This window comes from Nycticebus coucang, chromosome 12, assembly GCF_027406575.1.
Source record: "Nycticebus coucang isolate mNycCou1 chromosome 12, mNycCou1.pri, whole genome shotgun sequence".
Taxonomy (NCBI): domain Eukaryota; kingdom Metazoa; phylum Chordata; class Mammalia; order Primates; family Lorisidae; genus Nycticebus; species Nycticebus coucang.
The window spans coordinates 45,860,861-45,878,997 of NC_069791.1; the positions used below are offsets into that span (position 1 = coordinate 45,860,861).

Genomic DNA, 18,137 nt, shown 5'->3' on the forward strand with positions numbered 1-18,137 from the left:
CAAATTCATCTCAGGCACTATGAGTTTGTAGCAGGGGGGATGCAAGTGGAAATGGCCAATAAGGAATGGAGGTGAGGAATGAAAAGAGGTCAGCACTGGGGCTGTAGAATTGGGAGTCATTCACTTAGAAGATGGATCCACAGGAATGGCTGACATTGTCATGAAAAGCTAAGAGAAATGAATAGAGAGCCTTTCCTGAATTTTCTTTAAAAAAATAAAAGCCAAAATAAAATAAAATATAAATATAAATAAAAGCAGGCAGCAAAGAAGCTAAAGAAGGAACAATCACAAGTGAAGAAGAACCCAGATAATACAGCATGATGGGACCAAGAAAGAGAATTTCCAAAGGAAGGGAGTATTACCCAAAGAGGTTAAGTACTCAGCAATCTGTGTATTTGGTTGCCCAGGTCATAAGTGTAGTTCTACTTCTATTATTAAGGGTTGATTATAGCTCCAAAGAAATACTTCAATATTGTATTTTTAAGTCCAGAGAGAGAACTTGGATATTCTGTGCCAAACTAGGATAAACTTTTTCCAATCTTAACTGAGCTGAATAAATTTCTAGCTCTTGTTGTCACCCGCTAACAAGAACTCCAAGAATATAGTCCTAGACTTTCATAAATGACTTCCTCTCAGAGCGTGAGCTGAGAATTAATTTCTCTCTGAGTCAAGTCAAGCTTATGGCTTTGTGGTTTGTCTCCTGTTTTCTTATAAAGTAAATTAATTCCATTTCTTCATTTTTTTGGATCACTGCTTGTGAAATGTGACAGATTGATAGCCCCTAAAGACAGGAGTTCTCTTATTATCCTATGAACATCTCTTCTGACCAGGGGCATGCCTCCAGTCTTTCTCAGGGCTGTGGAGAGCCAGTGTGTTCATTTCTCTTCCCTGTGGTCCTCCCTTATGATGCTGGCATCAGGAAAAATCAAAAGCCACTGATGGGCTGCTAATGGGTAGTACAAATAATGACTAACAGCCAGATCTTAGAGCCATTCTGATCTGGATTTGGATTTTAGTTCTACCATGTTAGAAATTTGTGCCTTCTTTGTGTCCTTCTCTTCTGACTATTGCTTCTCTTGATAGTGTTATTCTTAGTGTGAGGCAGTGGGAGAAACGTAGGCTTTAGAATCACTCAGAAGTGGATGGGTTCACCTTCCAGTGCTACCAACCTTGGGCTCTTATAGTATTTACCTAATATTGTATAGCATTGATGTGATAAATTAATATAAAGCATCCAAAACATAGCCCAGCCTATGCTCAATAAATGGTAGCATGGTTGGATTTTTTTCTTATTGAGTAGCCAGAGCAAAAGTATAACTTTTAAACAATTTCACTTAAAGGTTAGAAGGCTATGAATTCATTTACCTTGGGGAGATAAAATTCTAAAACTGTTGAAAAGGGGAAAACATGTTAATCAGCATATTTTATATAAAATTCTAAACTACAGTTGACTTGTTAACTGATTTGATTGGTTCTGGAAATGCAGTGCATACAGCAGCCAGCATATTCTCCTTTTTATTCATGTGGGAAAAATGGTAAAGAGGAAATTATAACTGAAAGAAAAAGTCAAAACTGTACCAGAATTTTAAAACTGTCTGAGTAGTTCTTTCTTTGTTAAATGACATAGGCGACTGGGCTGGGACTTGGTCATGTTAAATTTGACCTGATATTAGAGCACTCAGGTAGAACAGTCCAATCAGAAATTCTGAACTGAAGGTCAGACAAGAGGTGAGACCTGCAATGGAGATGGTGGGGGCCATGCCATGATGCTCAATACTATGGCTGTGAATTCATCGCAGAGGGAGAGAATGTGGGCTCACAGCTAAGTCTTAGATTTCTCCCCATTTTTGAGTGAAAATGAACATTAAAGAACAGAGGACTGGCCTGAGATGTATATGGAGGACCAATATATTATCCTACATTAAGAAAACAGTTAAACAAAGGAAATGGGACTTACCAAAACTCTGTGAGTGTCAACTGTTAGAACCCGTATAATGTCTAGGGGATGATGATAGGGTAAACACGACTGATGGTATTTTTGTTGATTTTTGTCTTAGTCCATTTTGTGTTGCTCTAAAGGAATACCTGAATCTGGCAAATTTTTAAAGAGAAAAAGTTTTATTTGGCTCATGATTCTGATGGCTGTAAAGTTCAAGATTAGGCATCTGCAACTGATGAGGGACCAGGCTGCTTCTGCTCCTGACAGAAGGTGAAGGAGAGTTAGAATTTGCAGAGATCACATGGCGAGAGAGGGAACAAGATAAGGTGGGTAGGTGCCAGGCTCTCCTTAACAAGCAGCTTTTATGGTAACCAATAAGGTGAGAATCCACTCACCCCCCAAGTGAGGGCATTAATCTTTTCATGGCCCAAACACCTCCCATTAGGCCCTCCCTTCAATATTGAGGATCAAATTTTAATATAAGGTTTTTCAACATTTAACCTTGCTTTGGTTATTGATGATTTTTAAGAACCATTAAGTAGAAGATAGAGGCCAAAGCCAACATCACAATGGTTAAGAAGTGATGTCTGATAAGGAAATATGGCCATAAGGTGTCAATTACACTTTATTATAAAGTTTGTGGTAAGAAGAGATAGAAAATAGAATTACTTTTCAAAGGGGTTAGAAAATCTTTTTGTCATCTGCCCTGGTCAAAAAAGAGTTAATGGTATAAATGCACAGTAATTTCAGAAGCATTAAAGAGCATGTTTCCATGGAAACATCAACCTACAGAGGGAGAGAAAGAGCTAGGATCCCCTGACAAAGAAGAAACAGCCGAATTCTAGCCCCCACACAGTATAGCAGAGAGCAATGATTACATGTTTCTTTCAGCTTCCCTGTGAAGATGCATTTGGGGTTCATGGTGCCTCCCCCTAAGGATAAGGAAAGAGAGAAGTGGGGTTTGGCTTAAATAAACTCTTGACCTTATTTTGCTGGAAACTCTGACCCCAGAGGCAATTTCATTTTAGAATATGGGGAAAGATCAACGGGTGTCTTTAACTACCCAAATAAATAAGTTTGATTTTCCCATGACCTCTCTATTCCGTCCAACTAGGTCATCTAAAAACAATGCCATTATGTACTAGGAATTAGAGAAGAACTTATAAACACTCCCAAAAGTTAAGTTATGGGTTTGGCTGGTCACCTTTGACCAGCACTGCTGCATTATGTTTTCCATCTTGGTGTATTTTCCTTGAACTTACACATTTGTCCTCTTCATTGCCAGCTAATATAAATTTCCTGAACCTTTAAAACAAGGTGACTCTTAGGGAGTGATCTTCTCACTGAACTGTAGCCCAGAAAGCTGTGGTCCAGACTTTGCTAAGGAGCCACATTAAGAAATTCCTTGTTGTTAACTAACCTTCCTGAGAGTTTACTTTTCCCACTCCCATATTATATTCCATTTTGCATCTCTTTCATTACCCTGGTTTTCCTTGAAAGAAATAATTTTATTTCCTATGGGAAAGGCTTCATCTGTATAGCTGGTGTGGTTCATGACTGGGTTTTATGAAGCCAGAGATGAGTTTTTGAATGAGTTTCTATCACTGTCTCTGTCTTGTAACCATAGCATGACACGCCCATCTCTTCTAAAGGCACAGTCTTCACCGAGGCATCTTAAGACCTCAGTCTGTTGGAAAGTTTTCACTTTCCCATTCAACATAATAGCTTCTAGAAATCTCTACTTGAAGAATTCTGCCCACCATTACTAGAAGACTAAATGAACTGTTTCTCCATGGGTGACAATTCTCAAAACCTTCACTCGCAATCTCCATAATGGAAGCCATCACTAATTCACATACATTTGTCCACTTTGTTTACATCCTTTAGTAGAGCAGTTAGAGGAAAATGTGAAGTTAAAAAGTATGATAGCTACAGAAGAGGCAGGAACTATGTATACAGAAGTATTTTCCATGCACTGGTTTTTTTTGTCATCTAAGGTATAATAGAGAGCAGAGAGAAGTTCCAGAAGAATGAAGAACAAATTGAGCAAATAGAGAAATGTCAAAAAGAAGAGAAGGGCCTCTATATTCTTTCCGCCTGATGTCATGCCCAGGCCACTTTGGATCCTCACCAGGGTTTCTTGGGCATAAGCACCCAGAGTGTCTTTCAGTATGTCTGAAAGTTCATAGGAAGAAAGGGGCTTCCTGTCATAGTTGAATGTTCTAGAGAAATCTTTGCTAGTCATTGTTTTGCTAGTTTTGGTTTCACCCCTGAGTTGTGTTGCCAGATATGAGCTAAAGTGGATGTCAGAAAGGCAAACCTTTACCTTAAAATCATTATTAGGCATAAAGAAATAGCACCAGTATACTCTGTGATTAGCTAGCTTTTGACCTGTCTTGGCATTTGCTCTGGGAAGGTCTCACCTCTTGGTTTTAATAGCCTATACTGGGCTACATTCCAACATATTGAGCACTTTATCTGTGGAAGAAGCAAAGAATTTTATTCAATGATTGAGAAAGAAAGTGATTTTAACTAATGTCCAGCAGGGAAATATGAACTAAAAGGGGGAAAATAATCCAGTGACAATGACATCATCAGAAAAGTTACCAGTTCCTTCCTACGGCGGTGTCCCACATTTCTTTTCTTTTTTTTTTATTGTTGGGGATTCATTAAGGGTACAATAAGCCAGGTTACACTGATTGCAATTGTTAGGTAAAGTCCCTCTTGCAACCATGTCTTGCCCCCATAAAGTGTGACACACACCAAGGCCCCACCCCCCTCCCTCCATTTCTAACTGTGTCTAGTAAGCCTGGCTTTCCTGTAGCATCTTACCCAGCAAAGGGAATGAAGAGTTGTGAGCCTGAGGACAGGGAGGAATTTATTTTTCATTGCTGAGTTCCATGCATGGAGCTAAATGAGAAACAGCTTTGGTGTTCTGCACATTTGATTAATTGTCATCAAAAGGTAGCCCTGCTAGTTCCCTAAGGATGTGTGGCACCTTCACACATAGGTAGGCATGTGCCCCCTGAAGGGATTTTAAAGACAGTCTCATAGTGTTCACAGGAGGGCCCTGGGAGGTCAGAATGGGGGTCATTTTGAGGAGTCACAGAGATATGAGCTCATCTTTCACCTTTCTGGGGAAGTGAACTTTATATTGAAGTAGTGTGATTCAATGATTGTCCTCTGTATAAAACCTCACAGGGTCAACTAATCATAGTAGGAACAAAACAAATGTTCCCAAGCCTTAATAGTTGGGTAGAGTGTAGGAATGAGCAAAAGTATACTGGATAAGCAGAGATCCAGGAATTAGGAGACCTAGATGCAAGTAGACAGGCCAAAGCATGGGAACAAACACATCCTCAGGTCACAGTGCACTCAGCTTTAAATGTATAAAGTTACACCCTCAATGAATCCCCAACAATAAAAAAAAAAATGTATAAAGTTACCCTGTGATCCAAAAGTCCCTGCAATTGCTGATATCCTCTGACATCCTGGCAACATTTTTTAAAAAAAGATAATAGTATCAACAGTAGTAGCCACTAACATATAATGCTCACTCTGTTTTAGGGATAGTTCTAAGTTCTTTACATATATTGAAACATTTAATTCTCACAACAATCCTATAAGATAAGTAACTGTTATTATTTACATTTTTTATGGTGAAGAAACTGAGGAAAAGAGCAGTGAAATAACTTGCAAGATCACACAACTTCAGAACTGGTGGGTCCAGCATTTGAACAGAGGGTGTGTGATTGCAGCGTCCTTGCTCTTAAATACCTTGCTGCACTGCCTGTTGCATTATGGGTGTGTGTGTATGTCTCCGTGTGTGTGTGTGTGTGTGTGTGTGTGTGTGTGTGTGTGTTTTATATGTGCTGTATTCATTCCCTCTTTACTTATTCTGTTCCTCCTTTTTATTTCTGTGTACTCAACTCTCAGCGTAATCATTTTGGGGGGTTTTCTAGGCTTTTCATTGATTTGAGTAGAAGATATCTTACTAATGAGAACAAGTTTCTGGGTCTGATCATAGGTGGTCCCCTCGGTAAATCCAGAGAGGCCTGTTTCCTGGCCATGGCCCATCACATTGACCCCACTGGGTGAAAGGGTACAGATAGGAGGTCATCACAGCTGGTGACAGAGCCCCTCAAAATTCTCATGGACTTGAGGATTGGTCAGAAGTGGGACCTTTCTGGAGTAATGTTTCCCACCTTCCTATATCCAAACAGAGGTTGTTGAGTGACTCCTAACAATCCTCTTGTTTTCTTTCATTTCAGATTAAATTAATTCATGGTATTTGGTTGTGAAACTAATTCATGTGAATCCGGGTAATAGTTCACAGAAATTTGTCATTGTTAGACCAAGGGGGCTAAAAAGACTTTTTCTTTATAATCAGTGAATTAATACATCACCACTTACCCCTGACATGAATTCAGTTCAGCCCAAACTACTAAGGAACTAACACACATTTCTCACCACCAGGAGAAGTATATTAAATTCAAGATACTTTAATATCTCATTAACTTAACAATACCAATTTAGAATTTAATATGCTTTAATATCTATCTCATTAACTCAACAATACTAATTTAGAATTTAAATAACTAGGATGTGGACTAGCCCAAACTTGAACCTTTTATAATTTGTGAAGAATGGTTTGCAAAATAAATTCATGGTATAAACACAATTTCAGAGAAAATGTTGAATTTACTGAAAGACAAACTATTTTTAACCTGTCTCAATTATAAATTAATATTATAGTCTGCTCTTTAAATTAGTTTTTCCTGAGGTTCTCCACAAGGTATCATTTTGCCTAAATAAGAGAAAAGGACAGCATAAGAAGCTGGCATTTCTAATTATTTTGTGCAATAGCCTGGTTCAATATTTTTATGTATGACATATATCAAAGGAAACTTTTAAAACTTTTTCAAATCCCTGTACTTAAAAAAAAGAATACTGTAGACAAGGCTAAAATAATCTTGCCTGTCACATGGACCATAGTATCCTGGATTGATCATTTTGAATTCATTTTGATAGCTGTGAATTTCTTAGTTTGGAAATTTGGTCTGTCTGATCATGCTGAAAATCTAATCTTTCAAAATCTTTGGCTCTTTTCTCCAATGCGGTCTCTAATTAGGTAGCTTTTGAAAGTTTTAAAGTCCACTGTTTCTAATCCTGTGGGAAATTATTTGTACTGTTTCTAGAGAAAATATATAAATAAATAATAGTATTTCTAAAACGAGTCTCAAGATTTTTGGAAGACTTTTTGAAAGATTTCTGAGGTTTTACAGTGATGGTGTTTAATAGCATCACAGCCATGGTAATAATCAAATGAAATGCTGGGTAGTGGATGTCATTTGCTTCACTAGAGTAATGTTTCTTTTAAGATATATATATATGTATACATATATACATATACATGTATACATATATATACATATCCCGTAATATTGTGTTGCATACTTTAAATACATTCAATAAAAAATATTTTAACAAAAGAATAAAAGAAACATAGAGATAGAGAATCTATCAAAGGAACCTCCCTGTAGCTTCTCATATCAGCCAAGTAAGATGGTATGGACTTGTCTGTTTATAGATGAGGAAGCTTAAGGTCAATGACACAAACTTACAGAGTTATAAATTTCCAGAAAATTATAAACAAGGAGTCAAAAATTCAAGTCTCCTGCTGAAACTGTGTTTCTTCATTTCTTTATGGAGAATGAAAATGGAGAGCTATGAAAAATTGCTGCCTTTTTTAGGCTTGATGGTCTGGCTAGAGGACACTGGGGTGGCAGCGGGGACATCAGATTCTATTCCCTGCCCTGTCATCTGATTAGAGAAACCCTTATGGACTTTGTCTGTTTCATCTGAAAATGAAAGGATTGAATGGGATGGGATGTTCTCTCTCTCTCTTATTACCATATGAGCAGGCATTAATTTTTTAAAATCTAATGCTTCATAAAAATATGGAAGGCAAAGCAAGTACTGTTGTGCCAGGGCTCTTGGGCAGCTGAGATGATGCTGGCAGAGCTCTATGAGATGCCTCCCATACAGGGCCTGCTGCTAAATCATTGCTTCAGCTACCAACCTGGTGCAGTAATGAGCTCTGAGTGGTATGTCTGAAGTCAAAGAGGTGCAAGGGCTTTTGAACCTCAGCTCAACCTCATTCAGCTCAACTGGAGCATGACTGTGGCTGTATGAAGCAAATGATGTATTGGCCCTGAGCCCATCAGGATTCTGAAGCTCTTTCTCAACAAGGAGACCAGTGGGAAAGGAGATAAATTTTATTTGATGTGGTCTATATTAGGGATCTGTATAGTCCAGGATGACATGATGCAAGAATGCTACCAAGCACATCTGGAGCTCAGGGAAACTGATTTCACTGCAGCCGGTGATGTCATGAAAAGACACTGAGCAGAGAAGAACAGAAGCCTTGAGCTCCAGTCCTGAACAGGCATGTCACCTAGGGAAAAAGGCATTTAGCATCTTAGGACCTGTTATTTCTCTCTCTAAAACCACAGTTCTCGATGGATAATTTCTTTTTCCTACTTCTAAAAATATGGGATTCTGTATAATATTAGGACTTTATGAAACAGGCCATCCAGTTTCTTAGGGTTCAGACTATCTCAGAGACAAATTGAGAGATTTTATACATACATATATACACCACCGCTTGATGGAGTTCCTAGGGGATTAGATTCTTATGGAAAGAACTTCTGAGTTTGGCTGCCACTTGAAGCTATGCATTTGGACTGTGTACTTGAGGATGACATGTTCAGAGAAAAGTAGAATAGTCATGGGCACCTTTTATTTTTTATTTTTTATTTTATTTTATTTTATTTTATTTTTTAATTTTTTTATTAAATCATAACTGTATACAATGATATGATTATGGGGCATCATACACTCACTTCATAAACCATTTGACACATTTTTATCACAGTGGTTAACATAGCCTTTCCGGTGTTATCTCAGTTACTGTGCCAAAACATTTACATTCTACATTTACCAAGTTTCGCAAATACCCCTGTAATATGCACCACAGGTGTGATCCCACCGATTCCCCTCCCTCTACCCACCCCCCCCCTTTCCCACTTCCCCCTATTGTTAAGTTGTAGCTGGGTTATAAGCTTTCATGTGAGAGTCCCAAATTAGTTTCATAGTAGGGCTGTGTACATTGGGTACTTTTTCTTCCATTCTTGGGATACTTTACTAAGAAGAATATGTTCCAGCTCCATCCATGTAAACATGAAAGAGGTAAAGTCTCCATCTTTCTTTAAGGCTGCATAGTATTCCATGGTATACATATACCACAATTTATTAATCCATTCGTGGATCGATGGGCACTTGGGCTTTTTCCATGACTTAGCTATTATGAATTGGGCTGCAATAAACATTCTGGTACAAGTATCTTTGTTATGTTGTGATTTTTGGTCTTCTGGGTATATGCCCAGCAGAGGAATTACAGGATTGAATGGCAGATCTATTTTTAGATCTCTGAGTGTTCTCCATATATCTTTCCAAAAGGAATGTATTAATTTGCATTCCCACCAGCAGTGCAGAAGTGTTCCCTTTTCTCCGCATCCACGCCAACATCTCTGGTCTTGAGATTTTGTGATATAGGCTAGTCTCATTGGAGTTAGATGATATCTCAAAGTAGTTTTGATTTGCATTTCTCTGATGATTAAAGATGATGAGCATTTTTTCATATGTCTGAAGGCCGTGCGCCTGTCTTCTTCAGAGAAGTTTCTCTTCAAATCCCTTGCCCAGCCTGCGATGGGATCCCTTGTTTTTTTCTTGCTGATGCGTTTGAGTTCTCTGTGGATTCTGGTTATTAAACCTTTGTCAGAGTTATACCCTGCAAATATCTTCTCCCATTCTGAGGGCTGTCTGCTTGCTCTGCTTACTGTGTTCTTAGCTGTGCAGAAGCTTTTTAGTTTGATCAAGTCCCAGTAGTGTATTTTTGAAGCTGCTTCAATTGCCCGGGGGGTTCTCCTCATGAAATACTCACCCAGACCAATTTCTTCAAGGGTTTTCCCTGCATTCTCCTCTAGTATTTTTATAGTTTCATGTCTTAAGTTTAAATCTTTAATCCAATGAGAGTCTATCTTAGTTAATGGTGAAAGGTGTGGGTCCAATTTCAGTCTTCTGCAGGTTGCCAGCCAGTTCACCCAGCACCATTTGTTAAATAGGGAATCTTTTCCCCACTGAATGTTTTTAATTGGCTTGTCAAAAATCAAATAGCGGTAAGTAGCTGGATTCATCTCTTGGTTCTCTATTCTATTCCAGATATCTACTTCTCTGTTTTTGTGCCAATACCATGCTGTTTTGATCACTATCGATTTGTAGTAAAGTCTGAGGTCTGGTAGTGTGATTCTTCCTGTTTTGTTTTTATTTCTGAGTAATGTCTTGGCTATTCGAGGTTTTTTCTGATTCCATATAAAACGAAGTAATGTTTTTTCAAGATCTTTAAAATATGACAGTGGAGCTTTAATAGGGAGTGCGTTGAAATTATATATTGCTTTGGGTAGTATGGACATTTTGATAATGTTGATTCTTCCTAGCCATGAGCATGGTATGTTTTTCCATTTGTTAACCTTTTCAGCTATTTCTTTTCTTAGAGTTTCATAGTTCTCTTTATAGAGATCTTTCACGTCTTTTGTTAGGTAAATTCCCAAATATTTCATCTTCTTTGGCACTACTGTGAATGGGATAGAGTCCTTAACTGCTTTTTCAATTTGACTGTTGTTGGTGTATATAAAGGCTACCGATTTATGAATGTTGATTTTGTAACCTGAGACGCTGCTGTATTCCTTGATCACTTCTAGGAGTTTTGTAGTGGAGTCCCTAGTGTTTTCCAGATACACAATCATATCATCTGCGAAGAGCGAGAGTTTGATCTCTTCTGACCCTATATGGATACCCTTGATCGCCTTTTCTTCCCTAATTGCGGTGGCTAAAACTTCCATTACAATGTTGAAAAGCAATGGAGACAATGGGCAGCCTTGTCTGGTTCCTGATCTGAGTGGAAATGATTCCAATTTAACTCCATTCAGTATGATATTGGCTGTGGGTTTGCTGTAGATAGCCTCTATCAGTTTAAGAAAAGTCCCTTCTAGACCAATTTTCTTGAGTGTTCTGATCATGAAGGGATGCTGGATATTATCAAAAGCTTTTTCTGCATCAATTGAGAGAATCATATGGTCTTTGTTTTTTAATTTGTTTATGTGCTGAATTACATTTATAGATTTACGTATATTGAACCAGCCTTGAGACCCTGGGATAAAACCAACTTGGTCATGATGTATAATTTGTTTGATGTGTTGTTGGATTCTGTTTGTTAGGATCTTGTTGAATATTTTTGCATCTATATTCATTAGTGATATTGGTCTATAATTTTCTTTTCTTGTTGGGTCTTTTCCTGGTTTGGGGATCAGGGTGATATTTGCTTCATAGAACGTGTTGGGTAGTCTTCCTTCTTTTTCTACATTTTGGAACAGGTTGAGTAATATAGGTACTAATTCCTCTTTAAAGGTTTGGTAGAATTCTGACGTGAAACCATCTGGTCCTGGGCTTTTCTTTTTAGGGAGGTTTTGTATAGTTGATGCTATTTCTGAACTTGATATGGGTCTGTTCAACATTTCCACTTGATTCTGGTTAAGTCTTGGAAGGTGGCGTGCTTCCAAGTATCGGTCTATTTCCTTCAGATTTTCATATTTCTGAGAATAAAGTTTCTTGTAATATTCATTAAGGATTTTTTGGATTTCTGATGAGTCTGTGGTTATTTCGTCTTTGTTGTTTCTGATTGATGATATTAGAGATTTTACTCTTTTTTTCTGATTAGGTTGGCCAGAGGTTTATCTATTTTATTGACCTTTTCAAAAAACCAGCTTTTTGATTTATTGATCTGTTGTATTATTCTTTTGTTTTCAATTTCATTTAATTCTGCTCTAATTTTGGTTATTTCTTTTCTTCTACTGGGTTTGGGGTTGGAATGTTCTTCCTTTTCCAGTTGCGTGAGATGTCCCATTAAATTGTTAACTTCCTCTCTTTCTGTTCTCTTGAGGAAGGCTTGCAGTGCTATAAATTTTCCTCTTAGAACTGCCTTTGCAGTGTCCCAGATGTTCTGATAGCTTGTGTCTTCATTGTCATTTTGTTCCAAAAAATTGGTGATTTCTTTCTTAATCTCATCTCTGACCCAGCTATCATTCAGCATAAGGTTATTTAACTTCCATGTTTTTGTATGGGTATGCAGATTCCTGTTGTTACTCAATTCAAGTTTTATTCCATGATGGTCCGAGAAGATGCATGGAATAATTTCTATTCCTTTAAATTTACTGAGGTTAGACTTGTGACCTAAAATGTGATCAATTTTGGAGTAAGTTCCGTGGGCTGATAAGAAGTATGTGTATTCAGTTTTGTTGGGATGAAATGTTCTGTAGATGTCTGCTAAATCTAAATATTGGATGGTTAGGTTTAAATCTAAGATTTCTTTGCTCAGCTTCTTTCTGGAGGATCGATCCAACACTGCCACGGGAGTGTTGAAATCTCCAACGATTATGGAGCTGGAGGAAATCAAGTTACTCATGTCTGTTAGAGTTTCTCTTATAAATTGAGGTGCATTCTGGTTGGGTGCATAGATATTAATAATTGAGATCTCATCATATTGAGTATTACCCTTAACAAATATGAAGTGACCATTCTTGTCCTTCCTTACTTTTGATGGTTTAAAGCCTACTGTATCTGCAAATAAAATTGCAACACCTGCTTTTTTCTGATTACCATTTGCCTGAAATATGGATGACCATCCTTTCACCCTGAGTCTGTATTTGTCTTTTAAGTTGAGATGTGACTCTTGTATGCAACAAATATCTGGCTTGAGTTTTTGTATCCAGTCAGCTAACCTATGCCTCTTTAGAGGACAGTTTAAGCCATTCACATTGATGGAGAGTATTGATAAGTCTGGTGGAATTTTGGGTATCGAGTTTTTCAAAGGTCCAGTGGACATTTTTAATCCTTTCGCCAGTGTGGAAGTTGGAGTTTGATCCGAAGTTTCTGAGTGAGTTTACTTTTGTGGTATAGGATTGGGTTGGTCATTGTGGAGGATAGGTCTGAGAACATCGTGAAGAGCTGGTTTACTTATGGCAAATTTTTTCAACATATGAATGTCATTGAAGTATTTAATTTCTCCATCATAGATGAAACTCAGTTTAGCTGGATACAAGATCCTGGGTTGAAAGTTTTTTTGCTTTAGGAGATTAAAAGTTGATGACCAGCCTCTTCTTGCTTGAAAAGTTTCAGCAGAGAGATCTGCAGTTATTCTAATATTCTTACCTTTGTACGTTATAGTTTTCTTTCGCCGGGCTGCTTTGAGAATCTTCTCTTTCATGTTAACTTTAGTGAAGCTAATTATGATATGTCTGGGAGATGGCTTATTGGGGTTGAATCGTGCTGGGGTTCTGAAGCTGTCTGCTATCTGAATTTCAGATTCTCTAGGCATGTCTGGAAAATTTTCTTTCATAATTTCATGTAGAAGGGCCTCTGTGTCCTTGGCAGCCACTTCATCATTCTCCGAAATTCCTATAACCCTTATGTTGTGTTTTTTCGAATTATCTGAGAGCTCTCTGAGTGAGTGATCCGTTTTTGCTCTCCATTTCTCTTCCTCTTTGAGAGATTGGGAGCGTTCGAAGACTTTATCTTCAATGTCAGAAATCCTTTCTTCTGCTTGCTCCATTCTGTTACTGAGGGATTCTACTGTATTTTTCATATCTTTGAGGGCTGTAAGTTCTTGTTTCAGTGTGTCTAAGTCTTTGGTGGTTTTGTCTTTAAATTCGTTAAATTCTTGAGACAATTTTTGAATTTCTCCTCGAATTCCTAATTCCATTTTATTAATCTTGTCTGCAAACCAAATTCTGAATTCGACTTCTGACATCTCAGCCAGTTGTTTATGAATGGGATCTTCAATCACATCTGCCGTATCTTTTCTTGGGGGGGTTGATCTAGTCTGGTTATTCATGTTACCAGAGTTTTTCCGCTGATTCCGCCCCATGGTTTACTCCGTTTGGTTTTTCTCCTGGGGTTTTATCGAGGGCCCGTACAGTGTTGTGGCCTGAGAAACTGGGGCCCTGTCTGGTGTGGTGGAGCAAAGTGGTTCTGTCTTGTTTTCAGCTGGTTTCTGTTCGATCCTATTGCAACTTCTACTCTGGCTTGAAGTCTCAGCTGTGTGGAAAAATCAGCAATTAAGTCACCCCGCCTTCCCACCTCTGGCCCCAGTTGGAAAAGGAGAATCAAACCTTCCTACAATCGCACACCCAGGGCACCGCCTGAAGAGTCCTCAGTCTATTAGCCCAGTTCAAAAGGTCCGAATCAACTGTCTCAATCGGCACTTGTCTCAGGTGGAAGGGTTCAAGAGGTCTCTGGGAACTGGATCACAGGGGCCTGGTGACTCCTCTGACACAGCTCACCCCAGTGCAGCGTGGAGTCAGGAGGAGCCACCCAGCAAACAGAGCAGTCTGGGAAGGTTGACGTCTCCTTCCCCACTTTGCCCCTCCGTCGGACCCAGTCACTGGTATCTCTGCAGATGGCTAACCCAGTTGCCTGCAGTGAACAGACACTCCAGGGGTTTGCACCTGCCTGAATCGCAAGGAAGTCTGCCAGGCCCCCGCAGACTGCCGCTATCTAGCAGGAGGAGATGGGGCCTGACATCTTTGAGTGTTTGATGCAGGTGATGGGAAGGAGGTGTTCACTCAGGCTTAGCCCCGTCCCTGATGCATGCTGCTAACAGAACAGAACAGAACAGACAACTTTGTGAGGTTCTGTCTCTGTTCCTGTCGTCGCCTACAGGAGACGGGCTGTTTTGAGTTCAAACGTCTTTGCTGCTGGAGAATTGCGTCTGAACACCTCTCTGGTTCGGCCCCGCCCTGGAGGCTTCCGGGTTTGTGAGCCGTGTCACCGGTGGCCTCCTCTGGTTGCCCAGGGAGACAGGGGGTGTGGCCTCAGAATATCCAGAAGTGAGCGTTCTTTTGTTTGCGTCCTTGTGATCACAACTTGCCTCAGCTGTGTTGATGTGCGTTCTTCAGCCTTCTCTCTTGGTGAGGCTCAAGTCCACCAGGATACTTACTAAATTCCTGTCCCTTAACTCTCCTTCTGGACGGGAGCCTTTGTTGAAAGCTGGCTTCAGTCCGCCATCTTGTCTCCCCTACTTCCATGGGCACCTTTTAATCTCAATTATAGTTTAATCCTTTACCCAGAATTTACACAAAGGAGCTTTGAGGTTTTAATTAATATTCAAAATTGACAAACTACAGCCAGATCCAAAGGTAGCTGAATACTTTTAGATTTTATAGGAAGTTAAATTGATTAATACGACCATTTGAATCAGTTTGTGCCACATGTGTAGGACCCAGTCTCCACTCCTCACTTGTATTTCTTTGATACTGAGCCTTTTTAAAATGTAGTTATCACACTTTATTCACTGAGGTTCAAAATCAAGCAAGTTTCTGGCCTTTACATATTCAAATCATGCTAATATATTCTTTTCCTGAATGTTTCCTGTTATATAACATTGTGTTTGTATCATCTTTTTTTGTATATTTTATACAGTTTTCCCATCCTCTCTCTCATTGAACTAAAAATGATGCTTTCATTTTAGAGAAGAAAAGCCAAGGTTCAGGTGCCAAGGACAAATATGTAGAAGTGACCACGCCCCTAAATATTTTTTCACTTTTTTTCATTACGAATGAATGGATGGATCTGTTTGTTCTGAGGGCATCTTGCTCAAGGCTGGTGTATATTTGCAAGCTCCTCACTACTAGCTGAGTGTTGTCATATCCCTGTGAATTACTTAGAAAAGCACAATGTGAATGATTCATCTATTTGCTACTGATGGATACGAATGATTAAAGGATACTCTGAAGAAGAATATTTTATATATTGTCATGAATTTTGCTAATGTGTGTGATAAAGGTAAAATATATAAAAAGTGCTTAGGTAGAGAAAATGAATTTGTGGAGTCAAAAGAACAATTTCTTAGAAAAAATCAGAAGGAGCTGGAGCAGGAATGACCAGAGAAATTTATCAACCAATTATATTGACCAGGAGCATAGTTTGTTTTCTGAAAGTTTAATTTTCTCAACTTAGATATGGTATACCCAATTCAATGCAGCCTTCTTCGAAGAAGTCATCTTGAGAGGCTATCTACTTATTCCATGAATATCACTTATTAATTGAATTATTTTTTGGAACTTCTCTTTTATAATTGCCTTCTGAAATAGAGGCTTTCTTTTAAATATTCTTAATGGTGTTTTTTAGGTAAAGTTAGAATTTTTCAGAGCCATGTCTGGTAAAATGGTGCATGCATAAGCCAGGCAATTTATTCCCCTCCCTTTCTTTCTTTCCCTCTCTCTGTCTTTCTTTTCCATCTCGCTCTCTCTCCGCCCCTCTTTCTCCCTCTCTTTGCTTGTTCCTTCATTCCTTCCTTCCAAAAAAGAGATGAGATCAATTTATTTTTTGTGTACGACAACTTTGAAGACTCCAGAAATTATTCTAAGTAATTCTAAGAAATTATTATAGTAAGAACACATTTTCCAAATTAATTATGTTGATAGTTTAAATTATCTTCTGTTAGTTTACAATACTCTGCCTTGTGGTTTTATAATTATATTCCCTGGGATGGTTTCTATAGAATTTTGGTTGGAGTGTTAGAGTTATTGCAAGCTATAGCAGACCTGAATATTATCTTCACACCAGTGGTAGGTGTAGGTGAACAGGTGTGAGCTGAGAGCTGAGGAGCAGGAAAGGGAGCAGATGCCAATTGAGTTGGGTTAGGGGTGTGACTGACTGCAGGTGTCCAGAAAGAAGTGGTATGGCAGGCACTTGAAGCCATGGCACATGGTGACTATGCAAAGGACCTGAGGATGCTAAGCCCAATGTGAAAATCAGGGCAGTGTGCTAGAAAGGATCCAGGACTGGAAATATTGCTTAAAATGCTACTTCTGCTCCCAATTAGCTGTGTAACACTGGGCAAATTTAACCTCTCTGTGACTGTTTCCTAATGCATTGGGTTTAATTATAGAACTGAATGAAATTAAGCCTTCTTTAAGATTACAATTGATCTTATAAGGGATATATGATAAATGTCTTCAAATACTTGAAGAATTCTCATGTCGAAGTGGGATTAAACTAAGATTGATTGTAGAGTCTTGAAGGAGGAAACAGGAATTGAAGGGTTACAGGGAAGCAGATTCAGCTTTAAGGAAGAAAGAACTGCCTGGGCAACATGGAGATGGCCACCTTGAGGGTGGAAGGTGCTATGATAAGTTCCCCATCAGAATCAAGAAGACCTGAGAAGAACACTTCTAAGGTGTTGTAAAAGGGAAGCATAAAGTGCAGGAAGTGGGAGCTAGTTGATTATAAAGGTCTCTTTCAGTTCTAAGATTCTAGGAATGTCTACCTATATTCCTGATTGCATTTTTTAAGCTACTCAGGATGAGGAAATGACAGGCTTAAATATCCCAGGCAGTTCTAGCAATGAGAAGTTGATCCATGAGGGTTTGGTTCACCCTGCCTAGGTGACTTCATAACTTCTGGAACGGTCCACCTCCTGACACCCTTGTTTAACCTAATGCTATTTGAAAGAATCGAGGAAAGGTCTCCCTGTATCACTGAAGAAAGCAAGGGTATCCAACCTTTCTTCTTCTTTGCAGCACAGCAAAAGAAGGGTTGTATTGGGCTGCATATTAAGTGCACAAACACTAACAAAAGCTGATGGACAAAATAAAAAGAAAAGGGTCTTTGCATAATTTTTGTGATATCCAACACCACAGATAATCAAAAAAAGTCCTCACATAATCTGCCTACCGCCTGCGGGCCATAGTTTGGACACCCCCAGAGGGACCTTCAAGCTGCTTCCTGTAGCTCCTTCACTGTAATTATAAGAGACACCTTTTGCTACTTGGTAGGGACATGGCTCACAAGCAGAGGCCTAGGGCTCCAGAGTAGCATGTCATGTGAACACAGAGCTAATCATTATTGATTCTTTGGGTCATTAAGGTAAAGGGACATTAATTACCATCAGCACAGTTGTACTAATGCAGTTGTAATGAGCACACTTGTGGGAATTCCCAGTGAAGGCCACCAGCACAGCAATGGGATGGGCTGGGTGCAGGTTTCCAGGAGGAAGGTAATTTCATTGGTTTGACTCTAG

The 18,137-nt window shown here is 39.0% G+C and overlaps 1 protein-coding gene across 1 annotated transcript in view; it reads left to right on the forward strand.

The window, feature by feature from the left end:
- Window positions 1–18,137, forward strand: part of GRIN2B (glutamate ionotropic receptor NMDA type subunit 2B) — a 474,878-nt gene that overhangs the window by 333,607 nt on the left and 123,134 nt on the right. The gene's annotated exons all lie outside the window — the stretch shown is intronic.